The 25,712-nt window shown below is 46.2% G+C and overlaps 2 long non-coding RNA genes across 2 annotated transcripts; both read right to left on the bottom strand.

Moving 5' to 3' along the window:
* Positions 1-9,739, bottom strand: LOC132814104 (uncharacterized). Its single transcript, XR_009644307.1, has 3 exons — positions 9,672-9,739; positions 766-894; positions 1-270 (listed from the first exon to the last, which is right to left on the bottom strand). It is a non-coding gene; the product is annotated as an uncharacterized LOC132814104 (long non-coding RNA).
* Positions 9,739-24,914, bottom strand: LOC132814105 (uncharacterized). The gene is made up of 3 exons (XR_009644308.1): positions 24,783-24,914; positions 13,690-13,798; positions 9,739-9,776 (listed from the first exon to the last, which is right to left on the bottom strand). It is a non-coding gene; the product is annotated as an uncharacterized LOC132814105 (long non-coding RNA).
* Between the last annotated feature and the right edge of the window lie 798 nt (positions 24,915-25,712).

The raw sequence follows: 25,712 nt of genomic DNA, 5'->3' as shown, positions 1-25,712 counted from the left end.
TAGAAACCATTTCCAGGATATGGGCATCACTGGCTCAGCCAGCATTTATTCCCCATCTCTAGTTACCCTGGAGAAGATGGTAGTGAGCTGCTGTCTTGTACCATTCACAGTCCATTTGGTGCAGAGAGACCGACAATGCTGGGAGGGAGAGTGTTGCAGGATTTTGGTGGAGTGATTCTCTATCTTTGGTTCTTCAAATGCTGGTTAACTTAATCACAATCTGCACATGACTTTGAGATTTCAGTCTGCAAATCTTCACCATCTAGCACCCTGTATAAAGGAATATGTACAGATTAGAAATTCAGAACAGACAATTCTAGTTTCTCTGGAATATCTTTTACCCCTTTCTTCCCCCGAAGCTGTAACCCGCCAACCCACTTTCTCTCTCCCACCATTCTGACTCTGCTACCCCCTAATGTACACCCTCCCCATTCTCATGGAGTTACTGATAAACAGATCCATTCCACCACTTCCCGTCCCTGGTTAGACTACACCCTTTCTGGGTTCACTTCCTTTCCCTTCAGTTGCTGCAAGTCAATAATGTAACAGCAGAATGAAACAAAAGTAAACAGAAAGGGAGATGGCAGATCCTAGACAGAAGAGGAACCTTCAGTCTGGGAGAATGGGTCAGATCCTTCCTTGTTTCCCATTGGTCGATGCCCAGTGTTATGACGAGTTGAGGATGGCCTTTGGCCCCACATGGGTGTAATGACACTTTGACCTCCTGCCCCCCAACCGATATGTTCGTCCTCAAAGTATACTTACCCAAAGCACATGTTCCAAAACCCGCTCACATTCTGCACATGTAGCGTGCAGGGTTTCCCCACACACGTGCGGTCCCTGCCACAGGTACTGTGGGAGTTGTAGCCCCCATGAAGTCACTGGAGCCTGTCTCTGGAATGTGAATGAAAAGTATAGGCTGGAGGATGTTGTGTATAGGATCCCCATTCAGACAGACAGGACCTGTGGGCTGTCACTGGGTTTTACTGAGACACCTGCTTCCACAACCTGATTTTCTGATGTAAGGAATATAGATTCAGCCAACTGGGGCGTGGGAAGTGAATAGGAGGAGCAGATTTTAAGCAGAGGTGGTTCAATGGTTAGCATTGCTGACTCTCAGCGTCAGGGACCTGGATTTGATTCCAGCCTTCGGTGACTGTGTGGAGTTTACACGTTCTCCCCGTGTCTGTGCGAGTTTCCTCTGGCTGCTCCAGTTTCATCCCACAGTCCAAAGATGTGCAGGTTAAGTGGATCGGCTATGCTACATTGCCCACAGTATCCATGCATGTGCAGGTTAAACTGTTAACCATGGGAAATACAGGGAATGGGTGAGTCTGAATGGGATGCTCATTAGAGTATTGGTGTGGACTCCATGGATGATTATCTCGATGTGTTGTGAATCTGTGGAATTCCCTATTCAAAATGCGGTGGATGCCAGGACAATGAGCAGATTTAATGAAGAGATACAGATGTTGAATTTGCAATGAGATGAAGGGTGAGAGAGAGCAGGTGGGAAAACCCAGCTGAGACCGAGGTGAGCTCAATCATCACCGTATTAAATGGTGGGGCTGGTTCGAAGGGCTGCATTGCCTCTCCTGTGCCCAGTGCTCATCTTCTTACGGTAATAACTGGAAAGCTGCATCCAAAACTCACCACCTTCATCTTTTGGAAAAAGCAGGATAGTCAGGTGGATTAGCGTTCCAAACTTAGATAGTGAGGAAGCGTGTAGGAGATAATGATTTTGCAATTTTAAACTCAGGGGAGACAGTGATTTATGGTTTTAGACTGTGAGGACATTCACACCGTCCAGAATACTCTGTTGTGAATATCTATCCTGTACTTTAATACAAAGCCAAGGTCTTCGACAATGGAACACAAAACACCCAGGAAACATTGCCTCACCTCGTAATCTGATAAAAGACTTCTGATAAATCTGGTTGAACTTAGAACACAGCTGGAAAGCTGGAAGATTAGATCCAATCCAAGATCCAGTGCTTAAACAAAGGAAACTACAATAGGATGAGGCAGGAGTTGGCTAATGTAGACTGGAAGCAAAGACTTTACCGTGGGAAAGTTGACGGACAACGGGGGAATTTTTCGAAGTGCTCAGCAAAAGTATATATCAGTGAAAAGGAAGGACTGTAGGAAAAGGAGTAATCTGCCATGAGTGGCTCAGGAAATAAGGGAGTCTATCAAATTGAAATAGAAGGCAGACAAATTGGCAATAACCAAGGAGAAACTAGGAGATTAGAAAAAAACTTTAAAGACCAACAGAAAGCTAGATGGGATTGGGGGAGAAAAGTGATGAGTAGCTGTCCCCAGGGCCGGAATAGCAGTTTACACTGGTAAAGGGGAACCTATTGTGTGGGGAAATGTGGCGTCTCATTGTTGAAGCACTTAACTGTTAACATAGAGATAATCCTGATCATGTTACAAATCACAGCACACTCCAAAAGCTTGTACTTCCAAATAAACCTGTTGGACTATAACCTAGTGTTGTGTGATTTATAAGTTTGTCCACCCCATCCCAACACCAGCTCCTCCATATCTGAATCCTGATAGACAGCCCCACTGAAACTGAAGTGCGTGTCAGATACTTGAGGGAGCCACAGGGGGTATGTTTTAACGGCAAAGTGCGAAACTGAACTAGACTTTCTAACTGACCGTTGCCGTGGAGATAATACTGAGAGACAGAATCTATTCAAAGTCCCAAACCACAAAAGGTATAAGAATGGGAGCTTTACACCAGACAGGTGGGGCTTTACCTGTTGCTGCCTGGTGGTGTTCTGCATGTACACTATCCAGGTAACTGCCATGTCTCATCAATAAAGACTCTAAGAAGACCTCTCAGAGTTCTGTGCCTAGTTATTCCTATCCAGCAGGGTTCAGGAATATGAGGACACCGCAGTCAGTCTTCACAGTGGAGGATACTAAGAACATGCCAGTAATTGATAAGGAAACTGAGGAAGGTGAGGACCTAGAAACAACCATTATCATGAAAGAGTTAGAGCTGGGCAAGCTAATGGAGCTAAAGGTAGATAAGTCTCCTTGCCCTGATGGAATACATCCCAGGATACCAACAGAGTTAGTGGGAGAAATAGCATCCTGCAGCAGAGACAGGCCCTTTGGCCCAAACTGGCCCATGCCGACCAGAATGTCCATCCACACTAACCCCATTTCCCTGCACTTGGCCCATCTGCTTCTGACCCTTTGCTATCCATGTATTTGTCCAAATGTCTTTTACCTGTTGTTAATGTACCCGCCTCAACCACTTCCACTGGCAGCTCATTCCATAACATACCACCCTTTGTGTAAAACAGGTGTCTCACAGCTTCCCTTTTATTCTTTCCCCTCTAACCTCCAACTGATGCCCTCCAGTCCTGGATTCCCTGGGAAAAAGACTGAATGCATTCACCTTATCCATGCCCCTCATGGTCTTATACACTTCTAGAACAGTACCCACTCAGTTTCCTCTGCTCTAAACAAAACAATCCTCGCTTGTCCAACCTCTCCCTATAACTCAGACCCCTGAGCCCTGAGAACATCCTTTTTAAATTGTTCTGCACTTCTTACAGTTTAATAACTGAAACCTACACTGCATTCATCATATTTCCAGTGCTTCCCCACGGCACTGGAACCAACGTGACAACGCCAATGGATTACAATCCATGATCGAGAATGAACTCCTTTACAACAATCCAGTTTTCATAGTATTTCCCATGGTGCAGGTATCCTTGTGTCTTTCTGGTTGTATGGTTAATTAAAGACTTGTCCTTCTACAAAGAAAAGCTCTGGCTTAATTGTTCCTGGGAAACATGCCATGATTTTTCAGACTTTCAAAAACAAATGAACTCACTCTCCACAATCACCACCCTAACATGGACTTGGCTGTACCTCAGTATTTTTTTCCAGTCACACTGAGATTTGGAATATTCACCCACGGACAGAATACACACCTTTCCTTCCACATGAAAAGGCCAATGAATATTCAGATCGGCACGGATCAAGTAACTATCAGATCTGAACATGAAGTTCAATTTGAATTTCTCATCCACAAATCCACCCTTTCAGTACCCTACACCTGAGAACACAACTCACCATATTAATACTGGATGGATCTTTATAAGACAATTATAGTATTAAATTGTAGTTTCATCTTTTCCAAAGTTTTAACTTTCAGTCTAACAATTGCTTTCATCTGTGAACTGAAATCCAAACCAACCTCCTCACTCCTTCCCTCCACACCCAGTTCTCACACTCTCTCTCCTCTCTTTGAATTCAGTTTCCTAGCTCTTGTCTGCGGACGAAGAACCAAATCAATGAGTCTGATTCTGAGTCCACCAGGGTGGGGTGGGGGGGGGGGGGGCGTTGTTGGTGAATCCTCTGACGACAACCACCCTGCATACACTGCTTCCTGCACACTCTGGCCGAAACCCGTCTTACTAAAATGAACCAAATTGGGACTCTAATTGCAGGCCCATCCTGGTCACTTTCCATAAAAACCCTGAATCTTCACAAAAGAGTTCTGATAACTTTCTGCAAAACGCTGCACCACTGATAGTCTGATCACAGTGTCGGGGGGGGGGGGGGGAAAGGGGCCATTCCCCTGGGTCCTGCTCCCAGAGGGAGGAAGCTGCCAATGAAGCTGCCAAGTCCATACTGACCCTCCAAACAGTAACTTACGCAGACCCATTCCCCTACCCTATATTTACCCCTGACTAATGTAACTAATACTATAGGCAATTTAGAATGGCCAATTCACCTGTCCTGCACATCTTTGGATTGGGGGAGGAAACCCGCTCAGACACGGGGAGAATGTACAAACTGCACACAGACAGTTGCCAGAGGCTGGAATCGAAACCGAGTACCTGATGCTGTGAGGCAGCAGGGCTAACCTTCCCGTCTTCTTCTCTATAGACGGGAAGGAGTGGGGCTGGAGAACTGGGGTAATGTGATTGCAAACAATGAATGAATGTGGAGGACACTGGGGGATGGACAGGTCAGTGAGGGACACGAGCAATGCAGCAGCAGAACTGGATCCTGGACAAACTGAGCAATGGGAGAGTCTGACAGGAGAGAAATTACAGGAAGGTTCTGTTTAGAGGCTGAGGCAGGGACAGCTGGGAGACAGTATGGCCTGGTGGCTTGGGCGGGTTTTCTAATCATCCTCTTCAAAGATGCTGTTCCTCAACTCTGAGCCCGATCCTCCTGGTCCAGAGGTAAAGACACTGCCACCATTTCCTGGTGGGCAAGGGATACGGGGACTACCGTTCAAAAGGAACTCAACTGTGTTGGTAACATTAACAAGACTCAATACATAGTCACTGACAAAATGCTGGTGTACTTGAACTTCATCCCGAATATTAACACCTATAACTGGGCAACGCAGACCCCGATGTACAGAGTTAAATCCTGGATATTAATAACAGTTTTGTGCATGGGAAATCATGTCTCATGAATCTGACTCAGGTTTTTTGAAGAAGTAACAAAGAGGATTGATGAGGGCAGAGCATGGACATGATCTACATGGACTTCAGTCAGGCGTTTGACAAGGTTCCTCATGGGAGACTGGTCAGCAAGGTTAGATCGTATGGAGTACAGAACTGGCCCGAAGGTAGAAGGCAGAGGGTGCTTTTCAGGCTGGAGGCCTGTGACCAGTGGAGTGTCACAAGGATCGGTGCTGGATCCATTACGTTTCGCCATTTACATTCATGATTTGGATGTGAACATAAGAGGTATTGTAAATAAGTGTGCGGATGATACCAAAATGGGAGGTGTGGTAGACAGGGAAAAAGATTACCTCAGAGTACAAGAGGATCTGGATCAGATGGGTAATGGGCTGAGGAGTTCAGTTTAGAAAAATGCGAGCTGCTGCATTTTGGAAAAACAAACTTTTGCAGCACTTACAGTTTACAGTAAGTTCCAGGGTAGTGCTGCTAAACAAAGAGTCCTTGGAGTGCAGGTTCATAGTTCCTTAAAAGTAGAGCAGCAAGTAGATAGAATAGTGAAGGTGGCAGTTGGTCTGCTTGCCTTTATTGGTCAGAGCATTGAGTATAGGGGTTGGGAGGGCATATTGCGGCTGTACAGGACATTGATTCGGCAACTTTTGTAATATTCCATGCAATTCTGGTCTCCTTCCTATCAGATGGATGTTCTCAAACTTGAAAGGGGTCAGAAAAGAATTGTAGGATGTTGCCAGGGCTGGATAGGCTGTTTTCCCTGGAGCATCAGAGGCTGAACGGTGAGTGGAAAGAATTTTTTAAAATCAGGCCGGGCATGGATAGGGTAAATAGACAAGATATTTTCCCTGCGGAGGGGGGAGTACAGAACTAGGGGAATGGGAGGGGAGGGTAGACAGAGAGGGGGTGGATCGAGAGGGTTGGGACAGAAATGGGTGGGGGCAGAGAGGGGGGATAGAGAGGGGAGGCACAGAAATGGATGAGGGCAGAAAGCGGGATTAGAGGGGAGGGGAACAGACGGGGGCTACAGAGGGGGCGACTGACGGTTGGGGGGGGGACAGACGGAGGGGGAAAAGAGATGTGCGATCGACAGGGGGGCGACTGACAGAGGGGGGGAAAGACCAACAGTTTGTGGGACAGACCAACAGGGGAGTGCGACCGACGAGGTGGGGGGGGCGCGACAAAGGACTGACCGCCGGGGGTGGGGGAGGGGAAACCAGACAGAGTGTGGGGAGACGGGGGGGAACAGAGAGGGGGAAGATGCAGAGTTATTTTATTGATCTACAACTCAACCCTGTTCCTGTTTTCTCCTCCTCGCATTAATTCCCTCTGAAGGGCTCAGAACAACTGCATAGTTCCTGGAAAGTGGGGTTTCAGGGAGATCAGGTGCTGAATGCGGCATTTGGGACACTGACCTTTAATGGAATGCGCTGGTCAATAAATGGACTCTGGTTCGACTCCACTGTCTGTGTGGTGTTTGCACATTCTCCCTGTGTGTCTGGGTGGGCTTCCTCTTGGTGTTCTTAATTTCCTCCCACAAATCCGAAGACGTGCAGGTTAGCTGGATTAGCTTTGGGTAATGATAGGTTACAGAGTTAGGGTGGAATGCTGTTCCGATGGTTGGTATGGTCTCATGGGGCGAAAGGCCTGCTTCCACACTGTGGGGATTCTGTCACTGAGTACAGGGGTTAGGAGGTCACGTTGTGGCTGAGTAGAGCATTGGTCAGGCCAGTGTTAGAATACTGCATTCAATTGTAGTCTCCCTCATTTCAGAAAGATGTTACCAGAATAGGACTCAACTTCTCAAAGAAAAGTTCCTGGGAAGTGTTGACAAACAAACAGACCGTGCAGTGTGGGTTGATAGTTCCTTGAAAGTGGGGTTGAAGGTAGACAGGTCGGTGAAGGTGGTGTGCGGTATGCTAGCTGTTATTGGGCAGTGCAGTGAGGATAGGAGTTGGGAGATCATGTTTCGGTTGTACAGTTTATTGGCTCGGCCACTTTTGGAATCCCGAGACTGCTTTCAATTCCAGTCTCCCTGTTACAGAAAAGATGTTGGGAAACTTGCACGAGTTCAGAAAAGTTTACTAGGATGTTGCCAGTATTGGAACATTTGAACCATAGGGAGAGGCTGAATAGGCTGAGGCTATTTCTCTGCAGCACTGGACACTTTAGGTGGCTTTATCGAACTGTATAAAATTATAAGGAGCAATGATAGGGTGACTAGTCATGGTTTCTTTTTTCCCAGGGTAGTGGAGACCAAACAAATGTGAATCTTTTTCCCCAAGGTGGAAATGACAAATCCTAAGGAGAGATGGCAAGTTTAAATGATATGAAAACCGAACCAACTGAAGATGCTGTAAACCAGGAAGAGAAACAGAATTTTCTGGAAAAGCTCAGAAGGTCTAGCAGGAGGTGTGAAAAGAAATTAGAGTTAATGTATCTGAGGAAGGATGACCAGACCCGAAACTTTAACTGATTTTTCTTCACAGATGCTGCATGACCTGCTGAGCATTTCAACATCAGTGCAAGTTTAAAGGGAGTGGTTTGGAGTATATACCTGAGAGGAACTTTATGAAGTTTATAAATTGAAGTGAGACCACATCTGGGATTAATGACAGAAGTTTTGGTCCCTTTATTTAAGGAAATACATCATTTCATCAGAGGCATTTCACAGAAACCTGACTGGGATGAACCCTGGTTCGCAGGGATTATCTTTTAAGAAAAGGCTGAAGTAGTTGGGACTCCACTCACTGGATTTGGGAAGAATGAGAGGTGATCTCATTGTAACATGTAGAATTCTTAAGGAATTTGACAGGTTAAATACCGAGAGGATGTTTCCCATCATGAGGGAGTCTGGAAGCAGATTTTGGGTCAGTCACGGAATCACGGATTCTGTTTTAGATTCGTCAAGTTTAAGGCAACACCAACACGGGTCAGGGGTTTCAGTAGCAATGGAGCTGGGGTGAGGTGGAGACAAGCAACATTTTAGAGATTGGAATTCCTGGTGTTTGTGATTGTGTAGATGTCTGATCAGAAGGTCAACTTGGGGTTACAGATATGACAGCAATATTGTGAAGAGTATGGTTCTATCTCAGATAGTTCCCAGGGAGAGGAAGGGGGTTAGCAGTAAGGGAAAGGAATTTGTAATAGCAACTGAAGGCAATGAGTTTAACCACTACAATGTTTCATTGGGGGAAACTGCAGCCAATCGCGTAGTGGGAGTGTGATGAGCAGTTTGATAACTGAGTAATGGAGAGGGATGATGGGGAGGGAGAGCTGAGCATTGTCAGTGTACATGTGAAACCTAACACGGTGCTTTTGGACGATGTCACCTCCTGGCAGTATGTAGGTGAGAAACAGGAGGGACCAAGGAGAGATCCTGGAGGGACACCAAATACAAGGAATTCAGAAAGAAAAGGGAGAGTGGAGATGGAGGAGGTGTTTGCAACAACGGTGAGGTCAAATATTAGTTTGTAGCAGAATGGGAGAGAAGGACATAACCAGAAAAGAGAGACAGATAGAACAAGGAACAATATCTGTGACTTAGTGAGGGGGAGTGGTGAGGAGGAGGCGCAGCCTAACACCAAAAACACTATTTCTACATTAGTGACGTCACCCAACTCCACCCTAGTCTCAGCTCATTTACTGAAACACTCGTCCATCCCTGTGTTATCGCCAGACTTCGTTATCAAACACACTCTTTGCCAACCTCCCACATTCAACTTACATGCAATCTCAAGAGTATCTAAAACCCTACTGTCCAAGTGCTCACTTGTACCAAAATTTGTTGATCCATCAACAAGCAACAATTTAAAATTCTCACCCTTGATGAAATTCCTGGCTGTGAACATCCCTGTCTCCCTGCACCACACAACCTGTGAGACCCCGACAACTCATTTTCTTTCAGATTCCCAACGATATGTTTATTCATTGCTTCACCTGTCTGGCTGTTTCTACTGTTGCCAAGGCAACACTGTCTGGAATTCCCACCCTAACCCTCTCAGACCTGCTTTCCTCCTTTAAGGTATTCCTGAAAACCTGTTTATTTGGCAGTTCTTTTGATCACCTGACCTAATCTGTGGCTTTATGTCAGAAGCTCTCAATAGTATTTCTGTGGAATTATAAACTTAAAAAAAACAAACTGTTGTTGATTTGCACATACATTGTCAACTCTTCACTGTCGCTGAGTGAATAATCTATAACAGCTCTTACCCAACCACATTGTGGGAGCACCTTCACCACACGAATTGCAGCTGTACAGGAAGTCAAACATCACCTTTCCACAGGCAATGGGGCTTTGGCACTGATCACTGGGATCTGTGGAGGGAGAAACACACAGTTGATATTTCAGGGAGTGTAAAATGCATTATAGGGAGGGAAAATGGGGCAGAATTTGGATTTTCAAATGTGTGTTTTACAATGTGCACTACGTTCTGTAAAACCTCTCATTCCATACTGTGAAAATTTCCTTCTCTTTCTGGTCAATACGTCTTTCCTTTCCCCTGCCCTGCACCTTCACACATTTCCAATGCCTTGGCCACAACACACTGTGCTGTCAGTGAGGTTTACCACGTGGTTGAGTATTGTCCCGCCCCTCATTCACTCCGATTGGTTGAAGCAACAACTAGCACCTCTAGCCCCCGTTCCCCCATTAACATCAAGAATCCGAGGCCCATTGTGGGCTGGAGCATGCTCAGTGCTTCCTGCTTTTGCTGCTGTTCATCAGGTATAAGAGAGAGAGGGCTCATCCCTGTTTCTCCTGATGTCAGACAGTAACAACAACTACCTGCATTGTAGGGAGCCTTTCACATTGACAAATCTCCTAAAATGCTTCACGGATGATGGAAACGTTGATTAAAGAGAACGATTTTTAGATACATCTTTAAGGTGGACAGAGGGGGTTAGGGAGGATATTCCAAAGGTTTGTGTACTCGGCAGCTCCAATTGTGGAGTGATATAGGTGGGCAACAGCTTACAATGGAGACTGTTAGGGGCTAACCATAGGTTAAGAACCCCATGTCGAAGCCCCCTACCCCACACACCAGGCCTTGGTCTCACAGCCTGTCATTACACACTACCTATGGTTAGCCACTAACTGTCTCCATTAACAGCTAATCACCCTCCCCCAGCCAGATCGTTATCCACTCCTTTATCCAACCGCTCTTCTCACTCTATCCCCACCTATCCTTTACTCCTTATATCCTCCCCCCACACTATCTTCTGCAAATAAACTGACTTTTTTTCCTCAGTAACATCTGTTCTGTGGAAGGGACACCGGATCTTAAACTTTAACTCTGATTTCTCTTCACAGATGCTGCCAGACCTGCTGAGATTTTCCAGACCCTCCGGGTTGTTAGTTCTGTTTTACATCTTCCGCAGTTCTTTTGGTTTTAATTTACTGGGAGTTTGTAATTCAGGTCCTACAGCCTCTGTCCCAGTCTCTGCTGTGTCTCCCACCCCCACCCAGTGACACTGCACCTGCACAGCTCATGGACAGGTGTCGGCTTGCTGGCCACACCCCTCATTCACTCCCATTGGCTGCAGGGGAACACAGACTCTCCTCCTATTGGTCTGGAGCTGCCGTCAATCAGCCGGGCACCATTGCCATGAGAGTGGTTGACTCCTCCCTCTCTCTGCCCTGGGATGAGCTTCATCATTCACAGTGAATAGAGCAGTATCACAGAACACAGGGGCTGGGGGCTATTCAGCCCATTGGGGCTGTACTCTCTCTCTCTGGAGATGCTGCAAATCTGTCCCAAGTCCCCTCCCATGAGCCCATAGCCTCCCAAATCTTTCCTTAAAAAGTAAAATTCCAAGTCTGTTTCAGAATACCTGCTGAATCTGTGTCGTTCAGACTGTTCCAGATGCTCAGAACTTACTGAGTAAAATAGCGTTCACATTTTCACCTTGTATTATTTGCCAATTACTTGAAAATAGTTACTAAAAATTGTGACAGTGTTAACAATTCCTCTCTCTCTCTGTAAATTCAAGACCTTGCAACCAAATCTGCACAAGATCGAAATCACTGCTTCACCTTCTCAGCTCCAAGGATAATTATCTGTGCTTCAGCTAGCTCTGCACAAAAGAGAGGAATGCATCTTAAATTATCAACATCAAAGAAACAGACCTCCGGTCCAATTCGTCCGTGCCAACGAGGAATCCTAAACTAATGGATTCCCATTTACCAGCTATTAGTCTGTATCCATCAAAACCCTTCCTATTCATGTACCCAATTGGAAGCCTTTTAAAAGTTGTGATTTTTATCAGCCTTCACTACTTCATCTGGTAGCCCCTCCCATACACACACCACACTCAGCTTGAAAACGTTGCCACTTAGATCCCTTTTAAATCTTTGCCCTCTCAACTTAAATCCATGTGCTCTAGTTTTGGACCCACCTAACCTGAGGAAATAGGACGCCAGCTGCTCACCTTATCCACGCCCCTCGTGATTTTATAAATCTCCATGGAGACACCTCTCAGTCTTTGACTCTCCAGAGAAAATAGCCCCAGCCTATTCAGTCCCTCCCTGTCGCCCAAATCCTCCAATCCTGGCAACGTTTTTGTTAATCTTGTCCAAACCTTTTCAAGTTTCACAACATCCTTCCCAGAACAGGGAAATTCAAACTGAAAACAGAATTCCAGAAGTGGCTTAACCAACGTCCTGTCCAGCCACAATATGACGTCCCAGCTTCTGTATTCAATGCATTGACCAATAACGGAGACCGTTAATGGAGTCCCATTTGCCAGCGGTTCACCCTTATCCCTCTAAAACCTCCCTCTTCATGTACCCAATCAGATGCCTGATTCCAAGAACAGCGAGATTGGAACTGAAAACAGAATTCCAGAAGACCTATAATCAGTGCCCTGTCCAGCCACAATATGACATCACAACAGCTGCATTCAATGCACTGACCAATAACGGGGAGCGTACCAAATGCTGCATTCACTACCCCGCCTCCCTGTGACTCTATTTTCAAGGAACTATGAACCTGCACTCCAAGGTCCCTTTGTTCAGCAACGCCCCTCAGGACTTTACCATTAAGTGTATAAGTCCTGCTCTGATTTGCCTTTTCAAAATACAACAGCTCACATTTATCTAAATTGAACTCCGTCTGCCATTCTTTGCTCCAATGGCCCATCTGATCAAGATCCTGTTGTATTCTGAGCTAACCTTCTTCACTGTCCATGACACCTCCAATTTTGGTGTCTTCTGTAAACCTACTGACCATACCTCATATATTCACATCCAAGTCATTTATTTAAGGGCCCAATATCCATCCTTGCAGCACATTGCTGCTCACAGACCTCCGGTCCGCAAAGCAACCCTCCATCATCCTCTGTCTCCTACTTTCAAGGCAGTTTTGTAATGGCTTGCTCTCCCTGCATTCCATGTGATCTAACCCTGCTAACCAGTCTGCTTTGTGGAACCTTGTTGAATGTCCATATCAACAGCATTCACCGCCTTCCTTATTCAATTTTTTCGTCACTTCAAAATACTCACTCAAGTTATTGTGCATGTACAAAGCCACATTGACTCTACCTGATCATTTCTGTCCAGCTGCGCCTTCCTTGTTCGGTCCACACCCTCCCACCAACCCACGCTCCACACCCTTGACCCTCCCTTACCACCACGGGAGATGTAAAACATGCGGCCACACCTCCCTCTGACCTCTGTCCAAGACCCCAAAATGATCTTTTCACATCAGGCAGAGATTTGCCTGCACATCCCAAAACCTCATCTTCTGAATATGGGAAATTTAACATGGTTCATCCAACTAACCTACACATCTTTGGACTGTGGGAGCAAACTGGAACACCCGAAGGAAATCCTCACAGACACTGGGGAGAATGTGTCAACTCCAACACAGACAGTTGCCCGAGGCTGGAATCAAACCCAGGTCCCTGGTGCTGAGGAAGCAGCACAAACCACTGAGCCACAATACTGTGGGATCTTTGATGCTGATGAGCTGCCCCACTGATACCTCAGTCACTCACCCTGCCTCATTTCCTAAGAGGCAGTGATGATGGAGTGAAATTAGACAGTTAATTCAGAGACCCAGATAACGTTCTGGGGACAAGGGTTTGAATCCCATCACGGCAGATTTTGGAACGTGAATTCAATAAATATCTGGAAAAAATAATCTAGTGATGACAGGAATCCATTGTCAATTGTTGGAAAAACCAATGTGGCTCACTCATGACCTTTAGGGAAGGAAAATGCCATCCTTACCTGGTCTGGTCTGCATGGGACTCCAGACCTATAGCAACGCAGTTGACTCTTAACTGCCCTCTGGGTAAACGCAGCAATAAATGCTGGCCGAGCCAGTGACAGCCTCATCCTGTGAATGAATAAAGAAAACAGGTCAGGTTTTGTTCCTTCTCTCGTAGGTACATCCTACAAACTCAATCAGAAACGTTCTCGTACACACTGAACAAATACCTTTCCATCCAAGCCCTTAACACTACAGCACTCTGAGGCTATGTTGGTAAAGTTAAAACCACTTATCATTGCATCCATATTATTCTTACAGATATCTGAGGTCTCCTGGTAAAATTGTGTCTCAATTCCCTGCTGACTATTGGGAGAGGGTCTATAACACAATCCCAGTAAGATGGTCATCCCTTTCTTATTTCTCAGTACCACCCAAATAACTTGCCTGGATGTACTCCCAGGAATATCCTCCCGAAGCCCAGCCATAATGTCATACTTAATCAAAAACACCTCTCCCACTGCGCTGTTGGTCCCTTTCTATCCTTACTATAGCATCTATACCCTGGAACATTAATCTGCTAGTCCTATCCATCCCTGAGTGATGCCTCTGTAATTGCTGTAATATCCCAGTCACATGTTCAAAACCATACCCTGAGCTCATCTGCCTTCCCCGTCAGGTCTCTTGCATTGAAATAAATGCAGTGCAACTGGTCCGTCCCACCTCATTCTGTGACTTGCTCTTGCCTGCCTTGACAGTCTGACCGGTGAACAGTACCAGCCTCAGACTCACCTCTTTTCTCACTATCTCTTTAGGTTTACCCCGACTCCCTCACTGGTTTAATGCCTCCCAAGTGGCACTAGCAAATCTCCGTGCTCATCAGGACCCCATGCTTTCCCCTTCCTATGCCATTGGTACCAATGTACAATGTCCTCCCACTGGTTATTCTCCCTTTTGAGAATATTCTGCTCCCTCTGTGAGACACTGGCACCAGGGCAGCACCACCCCATTCTGATGTCTCACTGTCAGCTGCAGAAATGGCAGACTGTGCCCCTGACTAGAGAGTCCCCTATCACCATCGATCGTGTGGAAAGAAGCCAGTCTCAGTACCAGTAACTTGGCTGTCAGTGCTGCATTCCCCTGAAAGTCTATTACCACCTACATTTTTCAAAACCGTGTACTTGTCTGAGATGGGGATAGCCAGTGGAGACTCCTGCAGTACCTACCTACCCCTCCTAGCTTTCCTGGAGGTAACCCATCTACCTGACTGTATCTGCAGTATCTTGCAATCCTGAGACGGCCACATATCACACCCCCCGGCTCCTGTTAACTCCTCACTGCCTTTAATCACTCCTCCACCAATCCATGCGATCCAATAGGATTTGCAATCACACTTCCTGCAGACATAATCATCAGGATCATTGAGACTCTCCCTAATCTCCCACATCCGACAGGAACAGCACGCCACTCTACAACAGGCCATCTCTCCGCCTTCACAACCTACAGACCATGACAAAGACACAGTCTTACTTCTCAAAAAATACTGCCCGAGATTAGCAATGCTTACATTTCATATCTTAAACATTTAATCAAGAGACCCAAAGACATTAAAAAGAAATCCTCACCTTACTCACTATTGTAGATTTAATAAAATAAAACTGACTAAGATTGATGTTTGAAGAGACTGAAACTCACTGAGCTGATCCCGGCTCTGAGTACTTCCAAGGGTGAGGTCTCTCTGAGGGCAGCTGTGAAATGTCACTGTTTCTCTTCTCTGCCCACTCCATTTCTAGAGAGGTTTTTAACTTCACAGCAAGTCAGCTCAGAGAGGTCACTGCTTGGTTTTATTCACTGGGGGTTGCCTTTGCTGCCCAGACCAGTATTTATTGGCCACCTTTACTTGTCTTGGAGAAAGTGGTGGTTAACCACCTCCCTGAAATGCTGCAGTCCATGTACACCACAGTGATGTTTGGACAACAATCCCCCTCCAGCCCTACCACCCTCCCTGTCTCTGTAATCCCCCTCCGGCTTCACCACCCTCCCTGTCTCTGTAATCCCCCTCCGGCTTCACCACCCTCCCTGTCTCCATAATCCCCCTCCGGCTTCACCACCCTCCCTGTCGCCGTAATCCCCCTCCGGCTTCACCACCCTCCCTGTCTCCGTAATCCCCCTCCGGCTTCACCACCCTCCCTGTCTCCGTAATCCCCCTCCGGCTTCACCACCCTCCCTGTCTCCGTAATCCCCCTCCGGCTTCACCACCCTCCCTGTCTCCGTAATCCCCCTCCGGCTTCACCACCCTCCCTGTCTCCGTAATCCCCCTCCGGCCTCACCACCCTCCCTGTCTCCGTAATCCCCCTCCGGCCTCACCACTCTCCCTGTCTCCGTAATCCCCCTCCGGCTTCACCACCCTCCCTGTCTCTGTAATCCCCCTCCGGCTTCAGAAATTATATGTCCGTGGCATCAGATTTTTATTTAGATTCATTTTTGTTTAATAAACACCCCTCCCCCCAAAAAAAGTGAAATATTTCACTCCCAAACAAATTTCTGTTGATTAACCTTTTGGAGAGGCCGACACATGGACGTTGCACATTGTTCACGTAGAATGATGGAACTTTCTTTAAACATTGCTAAAAAGGGGAGGCAATGGCTTAATGGTATTCCTGCCAGATGAGTGACATGTGCAATGTTCCGAGGATTAGGGTTAGAATCCCAACATGGCTGTGCGGACATCAGAATCCAATACAACCTGGAGTGAAAAGGCAAATGATGACCATGAAACTATTGTCGATTGTCAGAAAACCCATCTGGTTCACTCATGTCCTGTAGGGAAGGAAACGGTCATCCTCACCTGGTCTGGCCTACATGTGACTCCAGACCCACAGCAATGTGGTTAGCTCTCAACTGCCCTCAGGAAAAATACATTAAACACTGTTAACAAATACTCCGCAGGAATCATTGAAAAACTGTCTGTTCCCTGAACTAAAACTGAGTTTCAGCTTCACCTTCTCCCTGTCTCCCCTCGCCCTGTTTACACCCAACTCCAAAACACTCTCATTGAGCCAAGCAGCCCTCACAGTGCAGCCCTGTCATTTTCATTGCCTGCTCACACCTACACTGCCCTCAGCCTCCTGTACTGTTCCAGTGTATCTCAATGGGAGCTCAGGGACAGCATCTCATCTTTCAATGCAGCCCTTTGTAACCCCAGAGTCAACATGGACCTCAGCAGTTTCTGAATGAACAGACCGTTGTCAGAATCTGGAACGTTCCACCTGAAATGGTGCTGGAATTCGAGTCCAAAAGGACTTTTGATGGGAAGTTTGCAGTTAATTGAAAATATGAAGTTTACAGGTTAACATCATGAAGTGAGTGATTGTAAGATCTCTCAGATTTAGACCCAAAGAGACCAGGTGTAATTTGGATAAATCTGTGCTCCCTCTCAGGCCAATAGCTCCTTCCTCAGCTGCAGGGCCCACAACATAGCGCACACCCAAAGGGTGATCCAACCACGAATTTGTACATCTTCCTGCTTAACAAAAATATTGGAGATATTTTCCACAAACCTTTCTCCTTCCACATTTAGACGTCAATGATATTCAGATCCTGATGACTCCATTGACTGTAAAAACTTACTTTTGAGATCCCAGCCTCAATTATTCTGATTTAATATCCTATGAAATGAATTCTCAAAACAAAACTCAGAGCCAGTGCAGGAAGAATACAAGACATATTTTTCTCTTGGTATGTGACTGATGTGTAAATGCCTCTCTTCAAATCGTACACCACCCCCTCCCCCCCCCCCCCACCCCGATCCTAGGAAGAGGACATGTCCATGCCCCTCACTGTACCTTGCCCCAATAAAGATGGCGGCCATATCCCAGGACCTGTCACCTCCTGAGGGCCGCAGCCATTTTCCCATCTGCTGCAAACACGGGAAAGAGTTTCTAATTCAGATTAATGACCCGTACAGAGTGTAATTAACACTTCCCAGCCTAAAGTGACTCATTGTCTCCGTCTCCGAGGCCACTCTCCCCTTCCCTGTTTGCCTCTCCCACATTCACCAACGGCCGAGTCACGTGACACTGCACAGGCGGAGTTACTGGTGACGTGTCATCCCACTGGCCACGCCCCTCATTCACTCCCATTGTTTGGATGACCAGCTGGTTCCACTTTGTCCACCAGTCCCACCCCCTTTTCCTATTGGTCCGAAGCTGCCATCAATCAGCTGGACCCCATTGTGAGGTCAGTGGTGGGATCCTCCCCCTGCCTGAATCAAACCCGGAAGGTGGATGGATGGTGTCAATCAGGAACAACAAGCAGGAGGTGCTGGGAAAGCTCAGCAGGTCTGGCAGCATCTGGGAACAGGAATCTGTCCAGTGGCCCTTCCTCAGAACCGATGGGAGCTGGGAAAATTAGAATCCTGACAGTGTGGAAACAGGCCATTCGGCCCTAAAAGTCCACAGCGTATCTCCGAAGAGTATCCCACCCAGACCCATTCCCCTATCCTATTACTGTATATTTCTCCTGAATAATGCACCTCACCTACACATCCCTGAGCATTATGGGAAATTTAGCTTGGCCAATTCAACTAACCTGCAGATCTTTGTACTGCAGGAGATAGGGGTTAAAGAGCAAATAATGGGCAGGTACAGAACCCAGAGAGAGACAGGAACATTTGGAAAGACAAAGGAGTGGATTACGATCTGGCTGGGAGGGTGCATAGCTGTTAATGGAGGGGACAGGAACCTGGGTCTGGCAGCATCTCAGTGGAGGTGGCGGAAATGGCGACTGATGATCTACGTTTTGCTGCAAAAACAGACCCGAGCTTCCAGCTGCCTGCCACTATAACACACGAGCCTGTTCCCTGGCCAACGTCTCTGTCTCATGCTTACTGCAGTGTTCCAGTGAGGCCAGAACATACCAAATGGCCCGTATTTCAAGGACTGCAATTTCCCCTCCCATGTGGTCAATACCATCCACTATATCTCCTCCACTTCCTGCACCTCTGCCTTTGAAACCCACACCTCCAACTGCAACAAGGATAGAACACCCCCCCTCCCCCACCAAGTCCTTAACTTCCACCCAGATACAACATATCATCCCCTGCCATTTCCACAACCTACAATCAGACTGCACCACCAGATTCTTAAGGGGTTTGACAGAATAAATACTGATGTGTCTGAGGGTAAATACAGAGGGGGGGAGTTCGAAACCAGATTCTGAGTCAGTCACAGAATCAAGGGTTCTGTTTCGGATTCATCAAGTTTAACGGAACACGGGTAAGGGGTTTCAGTAGCAATGGATCTGGAGTGAGGAGGAGACAAGCAACATTTAAGAGATTGGAATTCCTGGTGTTTGGGATTGTGTAGATGTCTGATCAGAAGGTCAGCTTCACATCAGATATAACTGTAATAATATTGTGAAGAGTGTAGTTCTGCTGCATCGTTCCCAGTGAGAGGGAGACGCTCAGCAGTAAGGGAAAGGAATTTGTCAGACAATGGGTTTAACCATTACAATGTTTCATTGGAGGAAACTGCACCTAATCGAGTAGTGGGAATGTGGTAAGCAGTTTGATAACTGAGTAACAGTGGAGTAATGGAGAGGGATGATGGGGAGGGAGAGCTGGGCATCGTCAGTGTACATGTGAAACCCAACATGGTGCTTTTGCACAATGGCACCTCCTGGCAGTGTGTACGTGAGATACAGGAGGGGCCAAGGACACCAAATGCAAGGAATTCAGAAAGGAAAGGGAGAGAGTGGAGATGGAGCAGGATTTTGGGAGAGAAGGATAAAACCAGAAAAGACAGAACAAGGAACAATATTGGTGAATCAGTGAGGGGGACTGATGAGAAGGAGGAGGAAAGAGAGTTGGAAAGTCTATAGTTTAGTGAAATTAGGGTAAAGGGTCAAGATGAGTTCTGATAAGGCTTGACAAGAGACTGGAAGAAGATGTAAGTTTAGCACAAAAACCAGGAACACCATGTGAGGCAGTTTGGCTCTGTGGGCTAGTGAGAGGGAGGGAAGCAGCAGATTGGATTATCTCAGTCTTAGTGACAGAGAAACGCCATGTGCTCCAAACTCTTTTTGTTGGATGGAGGAGACAGGAGGATGGACAGTGTTTCACAAAGAAACAAAACCTGGGTAAGTGATATTTAAAGTGATTAAACAAACCTAATATATTTAACTTTTATCCAAAATATTAAAACAAATGACTGAAGTCCTGGTTCGAATCCCAACTTGGCAGATGGTGGAATCTGAATTCAAGAAAAAATAACTGGAATTAGGAATTTCCTGATCTCCATGAAACCATTGTCAATGGCAAAAAAAAATCCTGCCAACCCGACAGTGGCCCAGCCAGCTACTCACTGTATTAATCACTGCAAAGTCTCAACAAAGGAATGAAACTGGGTGGACCACTCAGTATCTAACAAGGCACCAGAAAACACAGCCACAGAATCAGCCCTCTGGATGGTGCAACGTCCTCCAGACTAACATCTGGAGTTTGGTGTCAAAATGTGCAGAGCTGTCTCACAGACCAATCAAGGAACAGCCTGACATTCTCATACTCATGAAATCAACCCTTACAGACAATGACCAGACACCACCATCACCATCCCAAGATATTGAGATTGTGGTGATGGAAAAGCACAACAGGTCAGACAGCATCCGAGGAGCAGGAGAATCGACGTTTCGAGCCTAAGCCCTTCATCAGCCTGACCTGCTGTGCTTTTCCAGCACCACACTCTCGACTCTGATCTCCAGCATCTGCGGTCTTCACTTTCTCCTGAAATCTCTGAATATGTCCTGTCCCACCGGCAGGACAGACCAGGCAGAGGTGGTGGCACAGACAGGGAGGATTTGCCCTCTGAGTACTCAGCATTGACTCCGGACACCAGGAAGTCTCATGGCTCCTGTTGATTACTAGGTACCATCCTCCATTGGCTGATGAATCACTTCTCTTTCATGTTGAACACCATTTGGAGGAAGCACTGGGGAAGTAAAATGGTGTCAAACGTACTCTGGGTACAGGATTTCAATGTCCACAATCGAGACTAGCTCTGCAACAGAATTACTGACTGAGCCGGTCAGGTCCTAAAGGACACAGCTGTTCAACTGAGTCTGCAATGGGTGGTGAGGGAACCAAGAGGGAAAAAACATACTTGATCTCATTGTTATGAATTGACCAGCTGCAGATACATCTGTCCATGACAGTATCGGACAGGACACATTCCTCTTGGAGACAAAGTCTTGGCTGAAAGTTGAGAAAAACCTCCATTGTGTTGAGTGACACTATCACCGTTCTAAATGGGACAGACTTTGAAGAGATGTAGAATCTCAAACTGGATCTCTGAGGCACTGTGGGACATCAACAGCAGCAGAACTGTACTCCAGCACAATCTGTAATCTCGTGGGTTTGTAAATCCTGCTCTCACCCATCACAAAGGACAGGAAAGGAGGGCATGCCAACAGCAGCACCAGGTGTACCTAAAAATGAAGTGCCAACCTGGTGAAGCTACCAAACAGGACCATCTGCATTTCAAACAGCATCAGCACCAAGCCACAGAGCTAAGTGATCCTACATCCAATGGAACAGATCGGAACTCTGCAGTTCTGCTACACCCAGTTGTGAACGGTGATGGACAATTAAATAACTCACTGGAGGAAGCATCACAGATATCCCCACCTTTACTGATGGAGGGGCCTCACACATCCATGCACCAGATACGACAACAGCATTTGCAGCTATCTGTATCCAGAAGTGCAAAGTGGGATGATCCATCTCATCCTTCTGCAGTGGTTTCCAACATCACAGATGCGAGTTTTAAGCCAGTTTGATTCAGTTTGGATAACATCAAGAAATGGCTAAGTAGTGCAAAGGCTACGGGCTCTGGCAATAATACTGACAGAGGAGGTTCCAGACTGAGTCTGTCTGTCATAGAGAGTATGGCTGCCTCATGGAGTTTGAAGCACTGCAATGGGTCCATGCAAGTCATGTTAGTCAAGGATATTATAACGGTGGCTGTGAGTACTTTTGATGAGGACTCTATTACTGAGGTAGTGTGGGCTGAGGTTAGAAACAGGAGAGGAGAGGTCACACTGCTTAGAGTTTTTTTTATAGGCCTCCACAGAGTTCCAGGGAAGTTGAAGAGAGGATTAGCAAAATTATTCTGGGTAAGTGCAAAAGTACCAGGGTGGGCATTATGGGGGACTTTAGCTTCTGTGCAGAGAGGTAGCGAGTCTGTTTGAGAACGTGGCTGAAGAGCTTATGGGGGACTTTAGCTTCCCCAACATTGACTGGGAATGCTATAACTCTCATACGTTGGGTGATCAATTTTTGTCCAGTGTGTACAGGAGGGTTTCCTGATACAGTATGTCGAAGGCCAACAAGAGGGGAGGCCACATTGGATCTGGTGATTGGTAATGAACCAGGCCAGGTGTTTGATTTAGTTTTAGGTGAGCACTTTGGAGAGAATGACCATAATTCAGATATGTTTAGTTTAGCAATGGAAAGGGACAGGTACATGCCACAGGGCAAGAGTTATCAATGGGGCAAGGACAATTATAATGCAATTACGCAGGAATTGGGATGCATAGAATAGCGTAGCAAAATGCTGGGGATGCAGAGAATGAAAATGTGAAGCTGGTTTAAGGAAGAGATATTGCATGTCCTTGATAGGTATGTCTCTGTCAGGCAGGGAGGAAGTGATAAGGTAAGGGATCCGTGGTTTATTACAGAAATTGCATCGCTTGTTAAGAAGAAGAAGGAGGCTTATGTGTTGATGAGACAAGATGGTTCAGATGAGGAGATGGAGAGTTACAGATCAGATAGGGAGGATTTAAAGAGAGAGTTAAGAAGAGCAAAGAGAGGACACGAGCAGTCTTTAGCAAATAGAATAAAGGAGAACCCTAAAGTTTTCTATAGGTATGTGAGGAATAAAATGATGATTACGGTAGGAACAGGTCCAATCAAAGACAGAATGGGAAGTTGAGTGTGTACCATGTGGAGATCGGAGAGGTGCTAACGAACATTTCTCATTGGTTTTCACTCAGGGAAAGGAGAATATTGTAGAGGAGAAGAATGTGGTATGAGATATTAGACTAGAAAGGATCGTGATTAGTTAGAAACAGGTGTTATCAATTCTAGAAAGAGTGAAAGTAGACAAGTCCCCTGGGTTGGATGGGATTTATCCAAGGATTCTCTGGGAAGCTAGGGAGGAGATAGCAGAGCATTTGGCTTTCATATTTGAGTCATCATTGTCTACACGTTTGGTACCAGAGGACTGGAGGATTGCAAATGTTGTGCCTTTGTTCAAGGGCAGTAGAGATGACCCAGGTAATTATACACCAGTGAGCCTGACTTCTGTTGTAGGAAAGGTTTTGGAAAGGATTATAAGAGATAAGATTTATAATCATCTTGCAAACAACAATTTGATTTCAGATAATCAACATGGTTTCATTAAGGCAGGTCATGTCTCGCAAACCTCATTGAGGTTTTTGAGAAGGTGACCAAGCATGTAGATGAGGGTAGGGAAGTTGACGTGGTATACATGGACTTCAGTAAAGCCTTTGATAAGGTTCCACACAGTAGGCTGTTGGAGAAAATGCAAAGGCATGGAAATGAGGGTGATTTAGCAGTTTGGATTAGACACTGGCTTTCTAAAGGAAGGCAGCGAGTGGTGGTTGATAGAAAATATTCAACTGGAGTCCAGTTACTAGTGGTGTGCTACAAAAATCTGTTTTGGGACCACCACTGCTGTTTGTCATTTTTAGAAATGACTTAGACGCAAGCATAGGTAGATGGATTAGTAAATTTGCTGATGACACTAAAGTCGGTGGAGTAGTGGACAGTGTGGAAGTGTGTTACAGATTGCAGGGGGACTTGGATAAACTGCAGAATTGGGCTGAGAGGTGGCAAATGTAGTTCAATGCAGCTAAATGTGAGGTGATGCACTTTGAGAAGAATAACAGGAAGGCAGAGTACTAGGTCAATGGAAAGATTCTTGGTAGTGTGGATGTGCAGAGGGATGTCGGAGTCCATGTACATAGATCCCTGAAAGTTGCCACCCAGGTGGATAGTACTGTTAAGGTGACATATGGTGTGTTAGGTTTCATTCATAGAGTAATTGAGTTCCAGAGCCGCAATATCATGCTGCAAAGATACAAAAAGCTGGTGCAGCCATACTTGGAATACTGTGTGCAGTTCTGGTGCCCATATTTCGGGAAGGACAGGAGGAATTGGAAATGGTGCAGAGGAGATTAACCAGGATATTGCCTACTCTGGAGGGAAGGTCTTACAAGGAAAGGCTGAGAGACTTGAACCTGTTCTCCTTGGCAAGAAGGCTAAGAGGGGATTTGATAGAGACATACAAGATGATCAGAGGCTTAGATAGGGTAGACAGTGGAAGTCTTTTTCTAGGATGATGATGTCAGTATGCACGAGGGGGCATAACTACAAATGAGGAGTGATAGATTTAAGACAGATGTCAGAGGCAGGTTCTTTACTCAGAGAGGGGTAACGTACTACCTGCTAATGTAGACAACTCAGCCACATCAGGAAGATTTAAACAATCCTTAGATAAGGACATGGGTGATTTTGGGATAGTGTAGGGGTGAGAATCAGTTCACAGGTCAGCGTGACATCAAGGACTGAAGGGCCTGTTCTGCGCTGTATTGTTCTATGACTATTGTGCTACAAGAGATTTCTGCTGTCTTAAACAGAGTGACAGATCTTGTATGTTGGCTTACGAAATGTCACTGATCGCTACCAAAAATGTACGAGGTCAAGTTAGGGCAATAATAAGTTGCTGCAACAGGAGGGGAGCAGGTAACTCCATACAAAACCCTGCTTCTTCTCACCTATTTTTACCTCCAAAATAGAGGGAAAGCACCTCTGGATCCCACCACAACAATTTGCCCCACAATCCTGGTATCTGGCTGCGCACTAGGTGGAGTGGAATAGTCTGTACTGGGACCCATTGGGGCCCTGAAACACTTGGTAAAGACTAAAATCATCTGAGCATTGAGAACCCCACCACATTGTATGCATTTTCTATTGTTTTTACTCGGTTCCCTTGTTTTTCCGAATGAACCTGTTTAAAGTTGTTATTAGACACACCTGCACTCGCTGTGAATTGAACCCAGGCCTCCCGGTCAAGATTCGGGATATTTTCACCGCATCACAAGACATCGACTCTAAATTCCCTTGTCCCTTAATGTTTCTGGTGCTTAGCTGCTGAGTCACGCCCGAATCAACTCTGCAAATGGGAGGAAGGGGCGGAACTGGAGGACCAAGCAGCGGCCGGTCCTCCAGCCAGAGTGAGTGAGGGGCGGGGCCAAAGCATTCTCGGGAGTGAACGCGTCAGGATTGGTCAGAATGCAAACTGTTTTGCAGGATTGATCGTTTTCACTACATAGTGGAGTGTTAAACCTCTGTCATAAATCAATGTGAGATTTTAAGAAATAGTTGTGATGTAAATCTGATAACGTACATATTTTCAATCGATTTGCACAAATTGAGTAAGAAACTTGTTTTCAAACTCAGAACGACTGGTAATTTACATACTTGGCCAGTATGGTTGAGTTGGACCGAACAATCTACTCTCATACTAGCCAGCTCTATATCTGTAAGTCGACAGAACTGTTGTTAATGACAAATATTTCACCCATGATTCTCTTCAGTTATGAATAATCTGTATAAACTCACCGGAAACCTCAGACGCACGCGCAGTTTGGTTCCTATGGGGCACATGCGCAGTGTCACACTGATCGGGACAGGGAGAGGGAGAGACACGGAGCTGAATTCTCCGGCAAGTAGCTGCGATCGGCTTCAGAGAGTGAGCTCAGAGCCGGTGTGTGGGAGCGTCGCTGGGAGAAAGGAGCGGACAGAATTCACAAATCTCGGATAGAGGTAAAAAAAACACAAAAAAGCCCCTCCAGGCCCGGGGAAGGAGGTGGCGGTCTCTGATCAGGGAAGCGGCCCGGGGTCACGGCCGCCATTTGTTTGAGGGAAGAGGGAGCGCTCTGGGCCGCCATGTTGTGAAGGTCA

This window comes from Hemiscyllium ocellatum, unplaced genomic scaffold (genome assembly GCF_020745735.1).
Source record: "Hemiscyllium ocellatum isolate sHemOce1 unplaced genomic scaffold, sHemOce1.pat.X.cur. scaffold_680_pat_ctg1, whole genome shotgun sequence".
Taxonomy (NCBI): Eukaryota; Metazoa; Chordata; class Chondrichthyes; order Orectolobiformes; family Hemiscylliidae; genus Hemiscyllium; species Hemiscyllium ocellatum.
The sequence above is the reverse complement of the archived record's forward strand: the minus strand, read 5'-3'. Positions and strand labels throughout refer to the sequence as shown.